This window comes from Ctenocephalides felis, unplaced genomic scaffold (assembly GCF_003426905.1).
Source record: "Ctenocephalides felis isolate EL2017-DRISC unplaced genomic scaffold, ASM342690v1 CF-g0.4_SCAFFOLD_01604, whole genome shotgun sequence".
NCBI classification, from domain to species: domain Eukaryota; kingdom Metazoa; phylum Arthropoda; class Insecta; order Siphonaptera; family Pulicidae; genus Ctenocephalides; species Ctenocephalides felis.
Genome location: NW_020537758.1, coordinates 14,501,384 through 14,524,425, shown reverse-complemented (window position 1 = coordinate 14,524,425; position 23,042 = coordinate 14,501,384). Strand labels below are relative to the sequence as shown.

The window sequence follows — 23,042 nt, the reverse complement described above, 5'->3', positions numbered from 1 at the left end:
AAAAATTAGACAATGTCCTTCATTTTAAATACGATAATTAAATTTTGTTCATTTACTTTCTTGTAAACATATATAAGTTACAGTATTTATAATAATTTATTTGAAAACATTTCAAATTCCTCGAATATTTTATTACAGTACGGAAAGTTCCAGCAATTTGCCTTAAGACACGATGCCACACACCACTAAATTTAAAAAAAGTTAAAAAAGTTTAAATTGTATTGTTAAATTCATATTCATTGTCTATTATAATATGAAATTTCATAACATTTATAAATTTCATGCAGGGTAGGGTGGGGATAAACAAAGATCCAATTTACCTCTCTTTTAATAATTATACTCTTTAGACTAAATGAAATACATTACAACACATACTACATATTAAACAAACAGTATATTGTAATGTACAAGTAACTGATTATTACCTACAGACAGTATTGTGCTATATTTTCCAACTCAATTAAAAATTATTTGCTTTGCCAAACGAAGACATATAATCATCAATTCTTTGCACGCAGATAGCTATCTTTTTATTTGCACAGGCTAAGCAATAGACACATAGAAATAAACCTGTGCAAAAGTATTTATATCGTAAATTGCATGACTAATCAATCTTCCGAGCGCGGTTTCATTGTAATTAGTACTCTATAGACTAGAGTTTTCCGTTTATATTCTTAGTTTTGTGCAAAAGTTCCAAGAAGATAATGAGGTCTTTAGTAAGTGAATGCATTTTGCACGCATCGCTCGAGATTTTATGCAAAATAACACTTGTTAGTCGAAATACTTAAATATTGATTGACATGACTTGTAAAGGCGTCATTATTGAATCGATTGAAGTGGAAATAGGGTGGATTATAGAATTTTGAAAGTTATTTCATATTTCAAAATTCTATAACATCCACGAATACTGTTATCTTTATTAAGATGATTTTTGTTTCATTGCAAAGTTTTTTTTAACTTTTGCCGTCGCGTAAAAAAGTGCCACTAATATTAATTAAGCTTGTGCCACGATAAAAATTAATTGGAGTATTTTCTTTTCATGCAAATATAATATTTTCTTTGAGAATGCGACTGCAATATATCTTGTTTGAACAAACAACTCAGCACTGCAATCGCAATAAAGTCGGTTTTCTTAAGTGCGACCGACCATAGATATACGAGTGCTTTGCACTTTTTTAATTAATGTCTTCTAGATGTAAATTATACAACTAACTTTATTGATAAATTGACATAGTTTTATTTTAAAAAATACGCACAAAACTTTTTCAAGTTTTATATACAAATTTTCCTTCACTTATTGCATTTAATTAAGGGCTCTTTATTTTTCATATTTATTTAATCTATTTTACTGAAGTATGTTTATATTTAATTTAAGAGCGTTCTTCAAAAATATTTTATAATATATAATTCGGTGCTTCATGAATATTTTATCCAGATAAAATAAATAAATGTAAATCGATTTAAACATTTGCAACAGATTAAAGAAACCTAAATATTTAAGAATTATTCTTAGAATTTAGAAAAGACATAAATCAATAAATTCGTTCTTCTGTTATTAAACCCATATGCCGATATTTTATGTTTCGAACGTGACATTCCTGTAGAAAGAAGGTATTTAAAATCTTCGTTTGGAATTGTATGCATTAAACCATTTTTACGTAGAATATCTTAAAAATACCTAATATATTTTTTTTTATGAACAAAATATATTGTGCTATTATGTACAATATTATTATATTGTAATTTATCCATGATAAATTACAGTCGTTAAACAAATTTACTTTAATTATTGAATGTGAATGATTATTTTGTTGATATACGGCATGTATTTGAAACAAATACAAGTTCAAATCTCATCCCAGAATTTAGGTTAAATTCTGTCAAAAATGAGTTAAGTGGAAAGATATCTTTTTCTCTGACAAGATTTAGTATATATTATATTATACTAAAGAACTTTTGATAAAATTTGCAGGATTAAATTCTAATGCAAGATTTTATACGACTATTAAAACTTCACAATAGAGAAAAAATAGAGAAAATTGATTTAACTAACCACTTATTGAGTGGCATCATTTCCCTTATTGATTTTTGAAGTGTAGGTACAAGTGTATTTAATTTTGATAATTATATTGATCGACTCAATTCAATTCCTCAAATGATATGGATATTGTCTCTAGAAATCTCTCCCTTATCATCGATATTATGTTGTAATTGAGTAAGGTTTCCTGTGTCACAGTTAAAAGTTTACATCCGTTTCTGCTAGTGTTGTGAAATTTGTATCTAACTTCAATGTCGACATTGATAATAATATTAGAAATTTTATATATTAATAAATCTTATATAATCTTTATATTAATAAAAAAAATGTAATAAAATTCGAATAGTTTAATTGTTGTAGATCTTGAGAGTCTTCTTATGGTAAAAAAAATCCTTAAATATGCGTTATGCAATTTTTATTTGAGTCTCATATCTGGAAAATAAAAATTAAGAGCAGTATCAAAAAAGAATATACAATATGAAAATAACTGTAATGATAAAATACTTAAAGTAGAAAAATGTTAAAATAATTTAGAATAAAAATTAGAAAAAGTATTGAAAAGGGAAAAAAAATTGTAAATGTTGGAAAAAAAGTATCAATTATTTTTGATTTGTGTATATGTGTCCACTATTCTTTAAATCGATATTTTAATCACATTTCTATCCCTATATGAACGATGATTGCCCAGAAATCACCACTGTCCCTGTATATAATATCCATCGTCCGTCTCGTCATTATAGACGGAAGCCGTCATTATAGACAGCAGCAACACGCCCAGGTAACATGCTCTAAGGAGCGCGCTTCCGCGTCAATCTATCCTCTATCTGAGCACGTGCATCGGCACACTTTCTGATTTAGGTAATAATTAACTCTTTTTGTTGTTCTATATGCTATTTAGTGTCCGGATACTCGTGCTGCTTTTTTGTGCCTTTTGTGTAGGTGCAATACGAGGTATTTTTTGATGATATTGGGTTTATCTATCGCTTTCCTTCGATGTACTTCCTTTGTAATTAAACATATTTGTGTTTGTCATGTTTGGACGTGTAAGATTTTTTTTATTGGTTTTGTTGAGTTTTAATTTGATCATTCTTAATACATACGGTCAAAAGTAACTCAACTTCTAAACTTTAATTTTTAATTTTTTTTACAAGTTTTTTTTTTCTATAATACCATATATTTAAATAAGCCATTTTAATATATGAAATTATAGAAAATTTTGTAAATATTTTTGAAAAATTAAAATTTAAAAGCTTAACTTAGCTCAGCTCCTAATTTTTATGAACTTTATACCATCCAATTAATTTTAAACACATTTTCTTCTAAATAACAAGTAAAGGTTTCTAACAACAATATTTGAAAGTAGACGGAAAAAATGTGTTTCCAGCCTTCACCTTGATTTTTACGACTTTGCTATCGAGAAATAAACAACAATGTTTGAAAATCCATAATAAAAGTATTTTCTTTCGTTGTTAGTTTTTTTGGTCGTGAGCACTGTTGTTTAGTTTACGAGACCTGAATATAATTCTTGAGGCTACGTTATTTAAATGTTTTAAATACATGAGAATGGGGTAAAAAGGATGATCTGAGCTTTTGGCAAAGGTGTGAACAATAAAAATATAAATTAAGTTAAAAATAAAAAATTTACAAGTGATAAGTTAAATAAATACATAGTTTTTTCAACTATGCTGATAATTATTTCTGACAAAATTCCAGATCAAGGTTGTATACTGTAAAGATGTACCCATGAAATTTTTATTTTTTATTGGTTGAATAATATAGGTATTATTTCGGAAAGTCCCTTCAAAATTAAAAATAAGACATTGGACTTGTTTCCTCCAGGCTGTCCCATTTTACCTCGCCTATGTGGTAAAAAGAGCCAAATTAAAAAAACACATTTTTACAACTATGAATTGTCTGGGAGTTTCACTAAACATAGTCAGATAGTTGTTTATTGGATATGTGTTATTTGTTGTAATGTAATGGGTTTGGTTTTCACTATATAATGGCTCAAATTCAAATTAGAATTTTGTGCCCCTTTCTACCCTATGTTGTTTTATATTCTTAGACATTTTTACGTGTATTTTTGATAATTGGTGTCAATCAAATATTCTATTCGAGTAATATTAAAAGAAATCAGACGTATTATTATTATACTCGAAACATGTGTTTAATTATAATTTCTTCATTTTTCTTTCCATATATTCCACCCTTATTATTTAATCTTCGGAACACACTAGATAAATTATTTTACAGTTGATTGCTTAATGTCATAATTTGATCGAAAAACTTATTCCAAAGCGTCATTAAAAATTAAAGTTGTGCCCTTTATAATGTCATATCTTGTGCTTACATATAAAGTACGACTACGACTGACATGAAAAAGTTTTACGAAAAGTTTAGAAAATTGCGGGTTTTTAAAGTGACTATTATCTCATTAATCATTCTAGTATTTAATGAAGTGTACTTTTTGACTTGTGCGACGACTTAAATTATATAGGGACACGCTATAGGAATATGCGCTTTTGTCGAATGTCGAATATTGAGAATTTAGTAATTTAAAAAAAGAGCTAAGCTATATAGGGTTAACTCCCTTGATTTTTATTGTGATACATAATATTGCAATTTAATTTTATAATACCTATAAATAAAAATTCAAACAAAAATTGGATTCTGTTTTGTGATTGATAGATAAGTTGTATTAGATGCATCAACGAAGGCAATATCCCATTCAATATCCCAATATTCAAAAATAGAGTATTACTATGCAAATAAACACATAATTTATAACTATATTTTACTTTACATACTAAGATAATTTGTTTTGGGACTGTAACAATTTTACCAGAATAAATAATTATAATGTTCAACATTTGTGTCATAAAGACAATACTATGAGAAATTTCAAAAAACGCTCAATTATTATAATAAATTATTGTACATGTATAATTATGATTTTATAATTATACTAATACCTCGTATGGAATATTATATAACTTACAACCTATTATATTCAATCAACTGTATTTGATAAAATCGTCTCAGATTTCTCTATTTGGTTAGCTGCCTCTCAAGACAAAACCATCTTCAAAATTGAAAGGAAGTCTTTTTCAAAGTATTTGTTCTTCAGTAATATTTATTTAGGACAATACTATATAATCTTAACTCTACGTCATCAGACACATCCTTAATTACTATTCAGATCGTGATACTATTAAAAGGCATTAATCATTTACTGGAAAAGCTTTTAGTGAAATTATACCTACATTAGCATTTCACAACTTTATGTAGTACTTTTGTAACAATTTTCTATTTCTAATGCATTATAATTGCTATTTTGACTGAAAGGTTTTTCGATATTTAGACAATTAGATAATTACGCATTTGGGTTGCATAATATACAAAAATCGTCAATGATGAATTATGTAATAATATAATAATTTTGATCGTAAACTATTTTATTCGTATTAAAGAAGATCAAAATTGAAGTTTTACTAAATAAAGAAAAACTAAATATCTTACTTATGTAAGCAGCAGAAACATTTTAGCATTACCCATAAAAAATGAAGTAATTTTATTTATTTTTAGAATGCAGGTGATTATTAATATGTCAAAAAAAATTATATAACAAATCGCAATTACAGATATCCTATGTTTTTTATATTATCGTAATATATTATATTTTTCATTATCAATCAGCCCCAACATTACCTCTATTTATTTTTCTCCATTACCTTAATAATTAACTGACTTTTGCTCGTCCATATAATGTACTGGCTTAATGTATTCTTCCAGTATGTAATTTAACCATTCATAATCTTTTAGTTTTCTGGTAAGGATAATTGTCGATCATTTCATTTTAATATATCTAATGCATTTTGACATAGAAGCGATTATTACGTATATTTTTTTATATGAAATTATAGTCTTAGGAATTTTATCAACCCTTTATCGGTGGAATATGGGAAAGTTTAATGGTATAAAAATATCATATACAGTTAATATTATATGTATATATATAAATATATATATATATATATATATATATATATATTATTTATATATTAGAGACAGGCGCAGCCTCTACATTTTCAGATCCGAGAAGTTTCCTGTCGGAGTAAACAGGAAGGAAATTCGTACCAAAATTGAAGATCTCTGAGGCCCTACTGCCGTTATTATATAATGCAACAACCCTAATAAATTTGTATTACAATTGCGTTTTGTTTCGTTATTTATCAATTAACCCGATAAATTATAAATTTTTCCTTGACTGAAGATTTCTCTCATATCGTGTGAATTCGGTCCCTCGTCGTAAGTTTGTATAACTAGTGCAGAAACTGACCCACATTTAATTAATCGCTCAAATTGTCATGGTCGTATGAATTTATTAGAAATTGTAGCAATGCATTTTTACCCGCAGGCCGGATATTGCAATCAGTAGGCGTCCAGCAGTCTCCCTTTTGGCATCGATGCATCAATTGAATAATACTTTAAGATGTTCGCACAGTTGGTAATAAAAGAAAATTTGATTGTGGGATCATTTGTTTTAATCTCAAGTAAAATAATAATGCATAAAAAAAGTTGCTGAACCTTGTATTCCTCATTTATTTAATTAATTCATCATCAGTTAATTTCGTCAATTTGATCATAATCAGTGAAACAGTCATGAGTTCGTATCCTTTAGTTCTTTAGTAATTCTCTAAGCCATTTCATTGTTTTTGTGCATTATTGCTGCACATTCCGCGTAACTTAATCCATGATCAATGTATACATTATAATTTAAATATAAAGAATCTTCAAGTTCAACCTTTGTTTGTTTAACTCATCTGCATCTCAATCATTTTTATTAACTTCCCCTGAGTAATGGGCCAAATTTCAAAAATGAAATTTTTTGCATATCTTCACGTTTAAGAGGTTTCTGAACAGTTTGGCATACTTCAGAAAAAATGTTTACGTGTGTTTTTTATGTTCGTAATTTTTTATCCACGTTTTTGGGCGCACGGATCAACCGATTTGAATAGTTTTCAAAACATCCAACAAACTCAATCATTTTTATTAACTTACTCTAAGTAATGGGCCAAAATTCAGAAATGAAATTTTTTGCATATCTTCACGTTTCAGAGGTTTCTGAACATTTTGGCAAACTTCAGAAAAAATGTGTACGTGTGTCTTTTATGTTCGTAATTTTTCATCAATTTGTAATGATTGAAACAAATGGTGATAAGTTTTTGGCAAAGGCAGGTCCAGCCATTTCGGAGATACATAGGTAAATGTGCAAAAAATGGTAGTGTTTGAGAAAACTAAGCATCCGATTTGAATGATTCAAAAAACTGTCTGCTTGAGTTGATGAAACAATTGCTTTTGGGGAAAAAAATACTTAAAAATTAAAAAAAAAAAAATCAGATTTTAATTTTGATTCTGGCTAGTTCTAAAGCTCACTTATATACTTTAAATTAATAATTTTAAATTTGCAATTCAGTTTATATAATTCTTATAAATCTTAGACAATATTACAGTATTTATAATAATCTATTTGAAAACATTTAATATTCCTCGAACATTTCGTTACGGTACGGGAAGTTCTAGCAAGTTGTCTTAAGGCATGATGCCATACACCGCTAGTTTTGAAGTTCGCGAAGAGAAGTTTATGTTTTCGTCGAAAAATTCGATTTGTTAATTTTATATTTTCTCGGCGTTTCAAGCCATTCTGAATCGAATAAGACCAAATTTGGAAAAAGTATGTGTCTGTGTGTGTGTGTGTGAACAGTTTCTTTTTTGTCATTGCAATGTTGGCTCAATACAGTTTTACTTCCCGTTTTACTTTCATCGCATTTGTCAATATAACGGATTCGCTTCCGAAAATGACTGCGGATATTTGCAAGAATTTCGCTCTACTACCAGCTGCTCTTCCCAATGAGAATAGCAAATAAAGTATAAAAATCTTAACTGTACATCAATACATTTCGGAATACTGCTTTCTAATTGTCTTTCTCCTAATTGAGCTATTGTTTCAACTTACAAAAAATCATATTCCTTCCCTTATTGACATATTTATCCTCTCTGGCAGGATGTCACCAATATTAAAGTCGGCGCCTGGGAAATCCGAGCGGAACAATAATTATCATTATAGGAAAGAAATGATGACACTTGCGCCCGCAGACATTTAACTAAGAAACCGACTTGGCGCGTTAATGGGACATTGTTTTAGGTTTGGTTTACGACCGAAGGGTAATTTGATTTAAATTAGTTCAGGGTCTAGAGATTTCGAAACAGTGGTATGATGTCTATACGACGACACTGCAATCGTGGTTTCTTTTGGGGTTCATATTTTAGGGGATGAATGATTTATGTTGGTTTTATTATGTTCGGAGAATATTCATATCCTGAAATGGTCTAGAGACTGAATAAATTATAGATTTTTTTATAGTATATAAAATAATATATAATATTACATTTATATAGTGAAATTTTGCTTTTGGTAGATTGTGTACTTTTAAATACTGTATGTAGATTATCTTCATAATCTTTTTGCACGTGTTCGAGCAGACAAACTATAATGGCTTAGAGAAACTGCTCAAAGCGATTCTCCCAAGAAATTAAATTGCAAGACATATGACTCAACAAACAAATCGAGTTAATTCTCAAGTATACATTAATTTACTTATATGATGCAAGACGCGCAATTAATACCGCACATGTCGACAATTAGCGGTCAAGGGCAAAAATAAAAAATGGTTTTGTTTATGATATGACAAAATTATCTGTTTTGCATTTTTGTTAAGGCTAACAATTTTCTATCTATCATAAGTTCTAGTCTATTACCAAAAAGAATAAAAATAGAACTTAATATACTCTTATCGTCTGGTCTGGTATATCTAAATCTGTATGATTGTGCTGATTGGTGTGTGAACCGTTAGCCTCATGTCCGGCCTGGCAGAGGAAGCTTCCATCTTACGTCTACCCTTGTCACCGATCTCATGGACAACGTAGTAGTGGACGATGGTCGAGACACATTATTATTGAAATCATTATATTCGAATCGTCTATAAACGACAACTGTTGCACCAATAGAACACAGTATAATTTGGACAGAAATCGTAGAATTATGTGGGTCAAGCTTAAAATGAGGAGACGGCGAGATATGGGGGAGGGTGGATCCTGATTTTTGATGTTGAAATAGATTTTCAATACAAAAGTAGGAAAGACTGAGTACGGTAGTAACAGTCGTCATAACAGCTAAACTATACTGATTTTAAGAAAAAAAAACAAAATGAGAAAAATGAAGTATGTTTGTTTAAACAAGATTCTTTTATTACATTGTGTCGACTTCCTACATTAACATAATATGTAGGTCGAATCGCTTGTAAAGGGCTAAAAGTGAGCTTTTTATTCAATTTCTTTCAATAATAACTGTGTACAGATAAATCACTTCGTGTGTTATTTTGCTGTATGTTGAATATTAAATATTAGTAGAATAGATAGATACCAGCAATTAGTTTCGTTTTATGTGACATGTTTTACTTGCCTTATTTGGGTAATTTATTTTTAAATCGTTATAATTAAAAATATATGTACATATATATACATCTTTAATGTTTGTGTATATGTCTTAAGGGTGACACGGATATGTTAATATATATATGTATATATATATATATATATATATATATATAATTTTATTATCAGTTACAAAGATTTAATGATGTTTTCATGAGCTGATGCATCAAATTGCGACTACTTTGTCCAGAACAGCCAATCGCAGAGCCCCACAAGTGAAACCTATAATCTGAGGCATTTATCCTCAACAATTTTAATCAGTTCGCGGATCAGTCTCACTCTAAATTTAATTCGACCTATAAGTGTCCGTGTATGACAATACTTAATCTCTAACTACTTTTGTCGGGGACTTCTTAATCAGCGATGATGCACACAGGGGAGAACAACTATAATAAACATGAAACATAATCATAATTTATTATTTAAATTCGCTATTTTTTATTTTTGAACACTTTACATTAACCGAGATTGACTTGCAGTTTTAGTAATAACAGATGCATTCTTAGTCAATAAATTAGTAATTTTAATTCTCCAGTTCCTGTCTGGTGCATTTTGTACAATATATTTTTTTTATGAGTTGCAAAAATGTGTATTATTTTTTTTATCATTATGTACTATTTTAGAAACCACACTTACATCAATAACTCACAAAAATATTTAAATGCTATTTATTAATTTGTAACAATCCAATAGTTTTCGCAACTCTAGGGTAATGCAACTACTGATTTTTTGCATACAATTTTTGCTTGATTTGTAAAAATTTTTCATACCTTCAAACTTGTTCCTATAAGTCTATTTATTACGTTGGCTCAAGGTTTTCCTCCAATGTTTCCTTTGTCTACGAACCCTGGTTTCAAGCCGAAGCGCGTTGATTCGATAGCCGTGCGTGTGTTTATGAAATTGCGCGGACGGCATTTCCATTACGGCCCGACACGAGGTGATGTACATACATCACAGAACATCTGATAGTGCTTCTTAAACATATACATAGTTATCAATGATTTATTGATTTCCATATTAATCAATTAATGTATTTCACTAGCCATTTTGAAGCTGCAGTTTCGATTTTTGCAAATGCAGGGTTTGGTGCGGAATAAAGGTACACATTTGTCTTCAGTGGTTATACTGTCTAAACGAAATGAACTACTTCACAAGATTAACACATATCAAACAAACAACAATCGAAATATGTTAAGTAAAAATTGCAGTTAATTCCTAATTATAAAAAAATTTGTTATTTGTCCCATCCAGGGTGCAAACAGACCCAATGTCTTATTTTTAATTTAAAAGGATTTTGCAAAATAATAGGTACTTTATTCAACCAATGCAAAATTTCAATTTTATGGGTGCATTTTTTACTTGAATTACTATTCGTTTAGTTTATAATCTGAAATATTAACTTAATTTAGTTTTTATTTAATATTTTCTTATTATTAACATTTTTGCCAGTGAATAGGTTCAGTTGGTCCTTTTTACCCCACCCACATATGAGCTTTTATAGAGCTTATATAAAAAATGTTGAAACTGACTCAAAAATAGCATTTAAACCCATAAAACAATTAAATAATTATTCTTAAAAATTATATTAAGGTTACTTAAACTAAAGAACAGTGCTCACAACCAAAAAGAACAACAACGAAAGAAAATACTTTTGTTATGGTTTTTCAAACATCGCCGGTTATTTCCTGATAACAACATTGTAAGAGTCAATGTGATGGTTGATTATACATCTTTTTCCCTCTACTTTCAAATATTGCAATTTTTTTTCAAAGATTGTTTTGAACTTTTTCATTTGTTTTTGAGATTATGGTTGTGGACCCTTTTACCTTTTAATTTGTAAGCCCCCCTTACTCTATATATTGCAAGTGTTTACAACATACCATAAATCTGAACAACAGTTGTCCACTTTCAACCAACAAAAAAGATTTCTATAAGCAACAACTTTTATATTATAAATTTTATTTATTTTTTTAAATTCAATATTTAATTTTGTTTTGTTTGAAGTTAACGCTTGTAAAAAACTTTGAAGAATTGGTAAAAAAAAACTCCTAAAACATTATAGTTTACTTGTACTATTATTAATAGATGTATTTACCTATATTTGGAATTGAGCTTCTTGCTGAAAACGTGTTAGAGGAAAGTTTAACACGTTGACTGCGGATGTCTTTGGACCTATATCGTTTTTCTGTGCTGAAACCGGTTTTTTAAAAAATAGTTTCGACAACGTGTCGACATTCGTACCAAGAACTAAGGAACATATTTTTCTTATTATTAGACACGATGTCGACGTTCGCAGTCAAAGTGTAGTAATCTTACCAATATCTATATAGATCGGTGTGTACATCAAAAGGTTCCTATTAGGATGTACATCGAAATACTATTTTCAATATCTTTGATTCACCAATTTTTAAATTCTAAGTATGATTTTGGTAAAATTTTAAGTATCGCTACAATATTCACTAATCTCCGCGTCTCCTCTCCGGCTACGAGTTGAAGTTCACGAGGCACCTCTTTCCGTTTCCTCATTAGAGATGTTTCCTCTTGGACGGTTTTCCCGTCAGTCGACGTACTGACGTGTGTGTCCTGCTGAAAGATGGATTGGCAAGACTCATCAATTAAACACAGATTTAATCAAATTTGAACTGATAGATGAGACCACGATAAATGAATCTATATTTGATAAATGAATCTATATTTGGTAAACTTGGATAAAAAACTTATACTTAGATTTTCATGAATTTTAGAAGAGCAAAAATATAATTCAGTAATTCTATTGCACATGGGTTTTTACATTAATTTACGTGAAGGAATTTATTTTTTACAATTATTTTTTACTACATTTATTCTAATTCATATAACATTAATTAAATATTTAACTTCCCGTAGGGTAAGTTATAGTAATCGCAAAAAAATCGAAAATGAAAATTTTTGCATTTCTCGACGTTTCAAAACCTTCTGAACATTTTGGTATACCTTAGAAAAAATGGATGTATGTGTGTGTGTGTGTGTGTGTGTGTGTGTATGTATGTATGTATGTGTGTGTATGTATGTGCGGATACAAATTTTCGTCGACGATTTCGGGAACACGGATCAACCGATTTGAATAATTCAAAAAACATTCGATTCGTATTGATAAGGAGACGTGCTGATTAGTTTTTGGCAAAGGCAGGTCTAGCCGTTCCGAAGATACGGGGCAAAAAGTGCCAAGAACGGTACCTCCGTTTTTAAGAGAACGGAGCGTCCGATTTGAATAATTCAAAAAACGTTTTACTTGTATTGACAAGATGTAGAATTGATCAAGTTTTCATGGAGGCAGGTCTAGCGGTTTCGGAGATCTAATGAAAAAAAGTAAAAAATAATGCCATTCGGCGGTTAAAAATTATCATTAGACATATGCACATCAAATATCAGATTTTATAGAGATTTTAACAATAAGTATATTTTTTTTACATTTTTATGGGTTCCGTACCAATGCTTATGCGTTAGACGGCGGCGCGGCACATGCGCGCTTTGACATTTCGTCTCTATGCAGTTCAAGCAGTGCGATTGCTTTGAAAAAAAGTTCAGAATTTCCAAAATATGTCAAAATGAAGAAAAAATATTTTTTGCAAAAAAATTTTTTGTATCCAAAAAAAAAATTTTTTTTCAAATTTGTAGTTTCTCAAATCTATTTTTTTTTAATTAAATTTTTTTCAAAAATGTTAATCGTTTTTAAAAAAATAATAATTTTTGGTACGGGAAGTTCCAGCAATTTGCCTTAAGGCACGATGCCCTAATTGCCTTAAGACAGAATTCCACTTACAGCTAGTTTTACTGGTGTTTATATGGTTCTGTTTGTTTATTAAATTTCTTCTTGAGGCAAATTTCAATACAGCGGTCAATGCGTAAAAATAAAGATGACTATAATAAATATGAAATAAATTTTTCTCATGACTATTGTAAATATAGAATAACTTCATATCTCATAAATTCTCGATCCCTAATCTAATTTGTCAATAATTTCTAAATTCTACCATAAATTTCTCAGAACTACCCCTTTCCCAAAATCACTTTCGTTTTTCCCTGCAAATGAATTTAAGCAGAAATTAAAAGATATGTCTTCTAGTAAAGGATATTTTATTGTGATTAATGAGTTTCCGAGGACACCCCAATGAGTTGAAGAAAGACATAAAGGGTAAACAACAAATTATCAGGGTTTGCATATCCGGGTGGTTTACAGATAAATATCAATACTATGTGTTGAAAATAGATACCGTTTGGTTAACAATATTTTCTTATCTGAATATAAAGAAATTCGAATATTAGTAGTTTTGTCAATATTTAGATGTAGAGATTAATGATTGTTATTTTAGGAGTGGTTTAAAATGTTTAGGTATTTATTTTTATTTGAAAGTGATTGTGAGAGTTAACAGACTATTATTTGGATTCTAAATTAATACTAAAAAATGCAGTAAATACTAAAAAATTATTTTTTAGAAACAATTTTACCTTCTTAACATTTTTTAATTTATGCATATGAAGAATATAATAAAATGTCTAAATGGGTATAAGACTAAATGCCAGTTTATACAATAAAAAATAAAATGAATATGGTATAAATATAATCAAGAATATAAGACTAAATGCCACTAAAATAATAAACTAGAAAACTAAGCTAGAAAAAGAAAACACATATTACATAATTATAATGAATAAAATATATAAATTTAATAAAGACTGCTTTTATAAATATATTATCAAATACTTAAAATTACTAATGTGAATTATACAAATCAATTTTTGCTTTGAGAGTGCTAATTCGAACGTATTTTAATTTTAACTATATCATTATATTATATTAAATACTTAAATATAACTACATATATAATATTAAATTATACTAATTGATTTATGTTATGTCAATTCGATCTTATTTTATATTAATTTATTTATATATTAAATTATTTTAAAACCTATATACTATATTTAAAAAAATTACTCTTCACTTCAAAAGTTACCAAATCGAGCTTTTATTTATTGTTATCTAAATAAAAAAATATTTATGAAAATATCATAAAAAGTATAGGTGATAGTTAGGGGTTCTAATTAATTTTTTCTCTGAAAGATGCCAAATGAATTTTGTTTTAATTTTAACTATATTATTAAATTGTTACGAAGATTTTATTTAAAAGTAAATATAATAGTTATGATACTAATCCATTTTTGCTTACCAATTCGATCTTATTTTATTTTATTTGTGAACTAAAATATTAGAAATGTATATATAAATTTTACAATTTATTTTCTTTAAATAAATTAAATAAATAAAAAAATAGTTATAATAAAAATCTATATATCTATATAGTATAAAACAAAATCAAAATCTATATGAAAAGTATATATATGAAAGTTGATTATAAAAAAAATTGTTTCTTTGTTCGTTGCCCATTCAAAACTATATTAATTTTTGTCAATTTTATTTTATTTATATAATAAAATATTTTTAACGTTAAAAATTTTAAACTCTAGTATAATTATCGCACATGTCACATTATTAACTTCCCGTAGGGCAAGTTATAGTAATCGCAAAAAAATCGAAAATGAAAATTTTTATATATCTTTACGTTTCAAAGGTTTCTGAACATTTTGGCATACCTTAGAAAAAATGGATGTATGTGTGGGTGTGTGTGTGTGTGTATGTGTGTGTGTATGTGTGTGTGTATGTATGTACGTGTGTGTATGTATGTGCGGATACAAATTTTCGTCGACGATTTCGGGAACACGGATCAACCGATTTGAATAATTCAAAAAACATTCGATTCGTATTGATAAGGAGACGTGCTGATTAGTTTTTGGCGAAGGCAGGTCTAGCTGTTCCGAAGATACGGGGCAAAAAGTGCCGAAAACGGTAACTCAGTTTTTAAGAGAACGGAGCGTCCGATTTAAATAATTCAAAAAACATTTCACTTGTATTGACAAGATGAAGAATCGATCAAATTTTCATAAAGGTAGGTCTAGCGGTTTCGGAGATATGGAGGAAAAAGTAAAAAAATGAGCCATTTGGCGGTCAAAAATGATCATTAGACATATGCACATCAAATTATCAGATATTTTATAGAGATTTTAACAATAAGTATACATTTTGTTAACATTCCTATGGGTTCCGTACCAAAGCTTATGCGTTAGACAGCGACGCGGCGCTTACGCGCTTTATATTTTGTCCCTATGCAGTTAAATCAGTACGATTGCTTTGAAAAAAAGTTCAGATCTTCCACAATATGTCAAAATAAAGAAAAAAAAATTTTTTTCAAAAAAAAAAAATTAAAAAAAAATTATTTTTTTTAAAAAAATTTTTTTTTTCAAAAAAAAGTAATTTTTGGTCCATATATATAGTTTCTCAAAAATATTATTTTTTCAAAGTACATTTTTTTCAAAAACGTTAATCGTTTTTAAAAAATTAATAATATTTGGTACGGGAAGTTCCAGCAATTTGCCTTAAGGCACGATGCCTTAATTGCCTTAAGACAGAATTCCACTTACAGCTAGTTTATACACGAAACGACCGTTATTCCATGTGTCCCCTCATAGAGCACGAGCCCTTTCACGCTCCCTTGCTTTCTTGGCCGCCACCGGTGATTCTTAAGACGTTGGATTCAACGTCTTAAGAATTCGTCGTCCCTTTTCGACTTATTACAATACTGAATACTGACTTGCCAAATGGTAAAATTTAAAAAACGACATAGCACGTGCTTCTCGCTCGAATAACAATAACCGCCAAGATGTTCGGGCGATATTGTTGTCTTGAAGACGTTAGGCCAAACGTCTTGGAACGAACAATATGGTAGAGGTAAAGCACAGGGCCGGGGGTAATGGATAGAGATATAGAATAAATATAAATTATTAAAAATTTTAGTTCACTCGTTTAGCTTTGTTAAATAAAGTAGGTCGGGGCAAAAAGTTCTAATTTGAATTTCTTTAATTATACAGCCTGAACCAAACTAACTATATTATAGCACATAATAATTATCAAAAAAACAACTATTGAACTGTATTCAGTAAAATTTCTAATTAATTCCTAATTATAAAAATATGTTTTTTTACTATTTTTCTAAAACTTGTCATCTGTTCGTTTTTCTTAGGAGAAGGTCAGGGGTCAAGCATATCCAATTTTGAATTTTAAGGAAATTTATCAAAATTATAACTACATTCATTCTTCTTTCTTTATCAGAAGTATTCATCAGCACAGTTGGAAAAACTCTTAATTTAATTTTTCAATTTGTATCTTGTAACATTATTGATATTTTTCACTTAATTCACTATTTTATTTACTACTTTCTTATTGTTTATACCTTTGCCAATGTAAAGGTCACTTGGTTCTTTTTACTCCAACCACATGTAAGCTTTTATAGAGATTATATAAAAAAACTATTGAATTTAGCAAAGTAGTAAAACATTTCACAAACTAATTAAATAATTAAATATAGTTAAAAATTATATTCAGGTACTTTAAACTAAATAACAGCGCTCAAAACCAAAAAAAAATTCTTAACAAAAAATATATTTTGGTATCAATATCGATAAAATGGCTGTTTATGTCCTGATAGCGACGTCGTACATATTAAGGTGAAGGCTGGTTCCACTTATTTGCCCTCTACTTTAAAATAGCATTGTAAAAAATACATGCATTTTACTCGTTTTTTATATAATGTTAAAGAACTTTGTTGCCAATGAACCTTTAAGTCTCGCTGAATACTATATTGTGTGTTTGAAAAAATTTATTTTAGATAGTAGATATATTACATAAAATAAACGGGAGTAATTAGGATTTTGTATATCTATCTTATGACAATAATACAATTCACTATTAAATAATAATTTGAAACATTATTGTTAGTACAAAAAAGTCTGTTTACACACACACACACACACACACACACACATACTTTTTCCAAATTTGGTCTCATTCGATTCAGAATGGCTTAAATCGTCGAGAAAACATAAAATTAGCGAATCGGGTTATTCGATGAAAACATAAACTTCTCCTTCGGGAAGTTAATAAATTAAATAAATTATGAAAAAATATTCAAAAACAATAAAAAATTACAATAATATAATGTTAGCTCGATCCTAGTCACATAAAATATAGTTTTAATTTTAACAATAAGAGTATGTTTCCATATAACTATAAAGCATTTTCATTTACTTTTACCTAATATTTCATTTTTTCTATTCGTGTTTTCCACCAAAGAAAACTTATATATCTTTTACTCTATAACCCCAAAAACGTGTTTCACTCAAATATCATCACCAAATTCGATATTCCCACGGATGGATAATTCGCCCCTGTGAATCGGTAAGAAAACACCTTTGCGTCTTTGATTTTCTTGGCCTCGTTATTCGGGAAGGGCAAGGGCAAACGCACCCTATGCATTGTCGCAGGGCATAGGCGTTCCTGTGCCAGTGACTGCAACAGTCTTTATGGCTTTGTGCCCTAAGAAACCGGTACAACACTGTCAGGAATTTATACAGGAACTACTGGATATACGATTCTTGTTTTTTTATTCAACGGTTTCTATTATTATAAATCTATCTAATAGATTTTATACGATATGTTATTCTATAAACTTGCCAAAAGTATAATAAATGTTAAATCTGGGAAGGCGATGTGACAATTTTTAGATATTTATTATATATAGTAAACATTTTTATAAATTCTTGAAATGTTTATTTATAGCCGAAATAAAAAGCTATAAATAATTTAAAAATTTATTATGTACGTTTCGACACTGTATGCGTGTCATCATTCAGCAAGCTAACAAATGCAAAACATAAAAAAACATAAAAAAAACTAAAAAAAACATAGACAAATTTGAACACATTGTTTTATGAAAAACCAAAACTTTGAATAAAATGAAATATAAATAAAATTTTGCAGCAAGTCACAAAAATAGAAAAAATCGATTTGAAGGTTCCTTTGCATTAGTTTCATTTTGGTAATCGTGTGTCTATCTACATAAAGTTATTATTACCATAAATATTATTATATTTTATTCAATGCATTTCTTTTTTCTTCATAAAAAATGTTATTCAATACTTTTGTTAAAAATTCTTAAATCATATTATATTTATAATATTTCCATGCTTCTGATGATGATATTGGTGATAGTGCAAAAAATAGTTTAGAATGTTTTTATTTAAAAATTTACTATTTGTTCCACTTTTAATAGATTTGATTTGATAAATACTCTTTGTTATGATATAGTAGATATGATATAATGATAATTGCTATTTGAAAATTATAAACAATTTTGAGATAGTCTTAGAGAACGTATAATATTTATAAATCTCTTCAAACAAACCAAAAAAGATGCATTCAAAAATATTACAATATTTTAAATAAATAAATCCAAAAATTATATTATATTTATAAATCTCTACATTTATATTATTTCATTTTATTCAATGTTTCGGGTATTTTTTAATAATTTCTTTTATTCAATGCTTTTGTTAAAAATTCTGAACTCAAATTATATTTGTAAAATTGCCATGCTTCTGATGATGATATTGATGAAAGTACGAAAAATAGTGTAGAATGTTCTCATTAATAAAATTACTATTTGTTCCACTTTTAATATATATATACTTTATTACTTATTAATATATACACTTTGCTGTGATATAGTAAATTGCCATTTATATTATACACAATTTTGTGATAGTTGTCTTTATAGAGAACGTGTAAAACTACTATTCAGAAATGATAATATACAAAATGTGTCCAAAAATTATTATAAAAATTGAAATACATAAATAGATCAAAAATTAAATTATACTTACAAATATTTGTATTTTTTGCTATAATATTAATTTACTATATCTTTACAGATAAGATTATTTGCTCTAACGTTTGTGATAGTTATTAAACAAAATTTTTAAATTATTAATTTATTTTAATTAAATTTTTGTTTGCAATTACCAATTTCTTCATGAATAACTAAAATTTCATCAACTTTCAATAAAATTATATATTTCACAGTACTAAATCATTAAGAATTTTAACATAAACTGTTATCTTAAAAAGCATGCGTTAGTAGAAAGGTAAAGCTATAAAATTCAATTTCATTTTCACTAATATTATTTATCGACTTAGTCTCAATATTTTTCCCAAAGCTCGATTCGTTACCAAAACTGTGCTTAATCTCTATCATCTTCAACAAAGGAGAAACAATATTTTCAAAAGCAAAATAACCCCGATGCGCGTTCGAAATGACTTTGTTTCTCGGGGGCCACGAAGAAGACGTCTCACCTGGACGATTTTTGTGTACATTGAGTTAGTGCTCTCTCCTTATGGGAAAAGACCGTTGAGACATTCATAATATAAATATGTTCGGGGTTCTCACACAGGTAGTTCGACTGAAAACAGTGCTTTACTCGTCTTGGAGAATAGAAACACCGAGGGTCTTTTGCACGAGTAAGGAACAATGACGAGATTTCTGCCAAGTCGAAGAATCGACAGTAGAAATAATTTTTAATATCAAGTTCATGACATCTAATATTTTTAGTACTTCATTAACATTAAAATAATATACAAATACTTTTACATAATTAAATTTTCTATACATTGCTAATAATATTTAAGTTTCAGTTTCAAATTACTTGCCACAGTCCTTGGCCATTCTTAACCCCATGATTTTCGACTTAGCCGTTTTTACCTGCAAGGTTGTGATTATATTTCTTTTGTGCTTGTTTATTTATTCAGTTCACTTAAATGTCGTAAGCAAGATGAATGAATGAAAGCTTTCAACGGGTTGTTGCTTTCATTCGAATATTTGAATATCAAAAGTAAATTTTTTATTGGTATATAAAAAATTATTTATCTTGAGAGGTGGAATGTCAACGTATTTAGTCATTACAGTAATTGGTAATAAAATCTTATCGCAATTTTAATTTGCATTTATTTTAAACAGAAGTTTATAATTAAATTAAATAAGTGAATAAAATATATAGTATCATTTTTAATACTTTTTTATACTAACATATTTATTTTCTCACGTTTTTTTTATCTTTTGAGTCAAGTAGACAATATAGAATCGTCCTAATGACTGACTACTTCATAGCTACTTGTTGGTAATTCTTTAAATTTTTTTCTTCACCACATACATTTTTTTACATATGACACTTATACGAACAATCTTAATGTGTTTTGTATACATTATTATATAGATAGAAAAAAGCAATGTTTTTTTATTGTAATTTTATAAAGAGAAAAACGGTTTTCATCATATTTGTAGGCAAAAAATGCATTTGGTATTATTTATAACTTCATATAAAATATACATCATAAACATATATTACATTTTTCTATAAAATTATAAATTAAATTATATTTATTAAAAATGTAATTAGATTAACAGGATTCGTTACTTCTATCATAAAATTAATTTCTAATATGTTATTAGTTAGAATTTAATAAAAATATGATAAATTAATAAGACAAACCTTCTACTAAATTATATCAAATAATTTATAAAAAATGTAATAATTCAAAATTAAATTACTAAACCAATGGTAAATAGTTCTAATGATTTTATATGTAAATTTTGCAGTTCTATAGAAAGTAATTGTGCGAGATATTATCTTTTAAATAAATAGAGAAACATCATTTTTTCGTATGCATTTTCAAAGTTTTATGTTTAAAATTATTATTATTAGTGATTTATTATTGATACTAACTCGATATCATATTTTAAATTAGGAAAATATGTAATATTGCAAAGACAGTAGTTAGGCATTATTCTATTTTTTAAACCAGTATAAATTGATTTATAATTCATTAATTATTTTTCAACAATTTTATAAGCATGTATATATTACGAGAAATATGTTAGAAAAATATATTTAGAATTTTCATACTATCAATGTACTTGCAACAGTAAACATCTATTGCTTGAGGTATCATCAATTACAATTTTTATGTGTATATATAATGTAATGATCAGTGAGCAATTATATAAAAAAATTATTCGAGGGTAAAATTAATTATTATTCAATATTAAAATAATTAAAAACTTAAAATAAACGTTTTTTGTATTCAAGAACTGTTACCCCTAATATATAAAATGATTTTTTTTTTTAATTTCACGAAAGAATAATATAAAAAATTATGAACATTTTTTTTAAAAAAATATATTAAATTTAATAGATTGAACATTTAATAGTCATAATTATAACAATATTTAAAATAATTTGAACTTCAAACAATTTTGAGCTCTACTTTTCTTCTACCACATGCTGCAGTTTCTCACGCAAATATTCTTTATCTTACCAGCTAGACATTATGGCATTTAAATACAGTTCCAAGCGACTGATTGCACTTACTACAAATTACGTTTGTGTATTATTTTTCCTTTTTGATACCATAAGCAATATTCCATTCGACAGATGGTGTATATCGTACCTTACCGATATAAAATATCGTCTGCATAAGTATATGTGTTCGTTCGCGAGGTAGCATATGTCTCTTGGCCGGGTTCGGGGCTTCACATACGACTGAACAATATGTTCGTTTTGGCCGATAAAGGCCGCAGATAATAATTTTACCTGTTGGCTGTTACTACTTACTATTACAATTGCGGGGGAGATAAAACAAAAAGGAATCGGAAACGACGTCAACCCCACAGTGAAACAGTATGTTGAGACATAAACCACAAATAGTTCTAAAAGTTTGATATCCAAACTATTTGTTACAAATTATAGTTCTCTCTTAGATGTTCAAGAAATACAAAGAGCATTTTTTATTTTCGATATTTTCTTTAAGTTTTGAAATACATATTTTGTATATCCCAGTCGGGGATAAGAGATCATACAAAATATATTTCAATATTATATATTTATTCATATGTCATTGTATGTCATATCATCATTTCGTATAATTAATTTAATTATTCGATTATACGTATAAATATTTGCGTTCACTCTTCTTTTAATCCATTTTTATAATATTTTTTTTATTTTATTTTTAAATAGGCACTCTGCTTATTCTCATTATTTTTAAACAAATTAGGTATATTGAAATTAATCGATCACCTACTTACTTACTTTTCCTTCAAACATAACGCAGGTATTATAAATATTCTTAAGCGTATTAGTGAGAAATTTAACAGGTCTATTTGAAATATTACCACATACTATTTAGTAAAGATATTTTTTACATATGCTTAAAAATATTATAAATCATATTTTATAATAATTGAATACCCTTATTTATACATTGAGAATGTTTGAGTTTGAATTTGAAACGTTGTTAAACTAATATATTTTAAAATTTTATATATAATTTTACAGGAATTTGTATACCACATCTAATAAAATTTATTTATTAATTATCTAGTTGAGGTTTTAGAATCTTTGTGGAAGTATTCATTTACCTGCTTTCAATATAAGGAAATAGCCAATTTCATATCGGTATTGT

At 27.8% G+C, this 23,042-nt stretch overlaps 1 protein-coding gene across 2 annotated transcripts in view; it reads left to right on the top strand.

Moving 5' to 3' along the window:
* Window positions 1-23,042, top strand: part of LOC113374063 — a 355,272-nt gene that overhangs the window by 220,276 nt on the left and 111,954 nt on the right. The gene's annotated exons all lie outside the window — the stretch shown is intronic.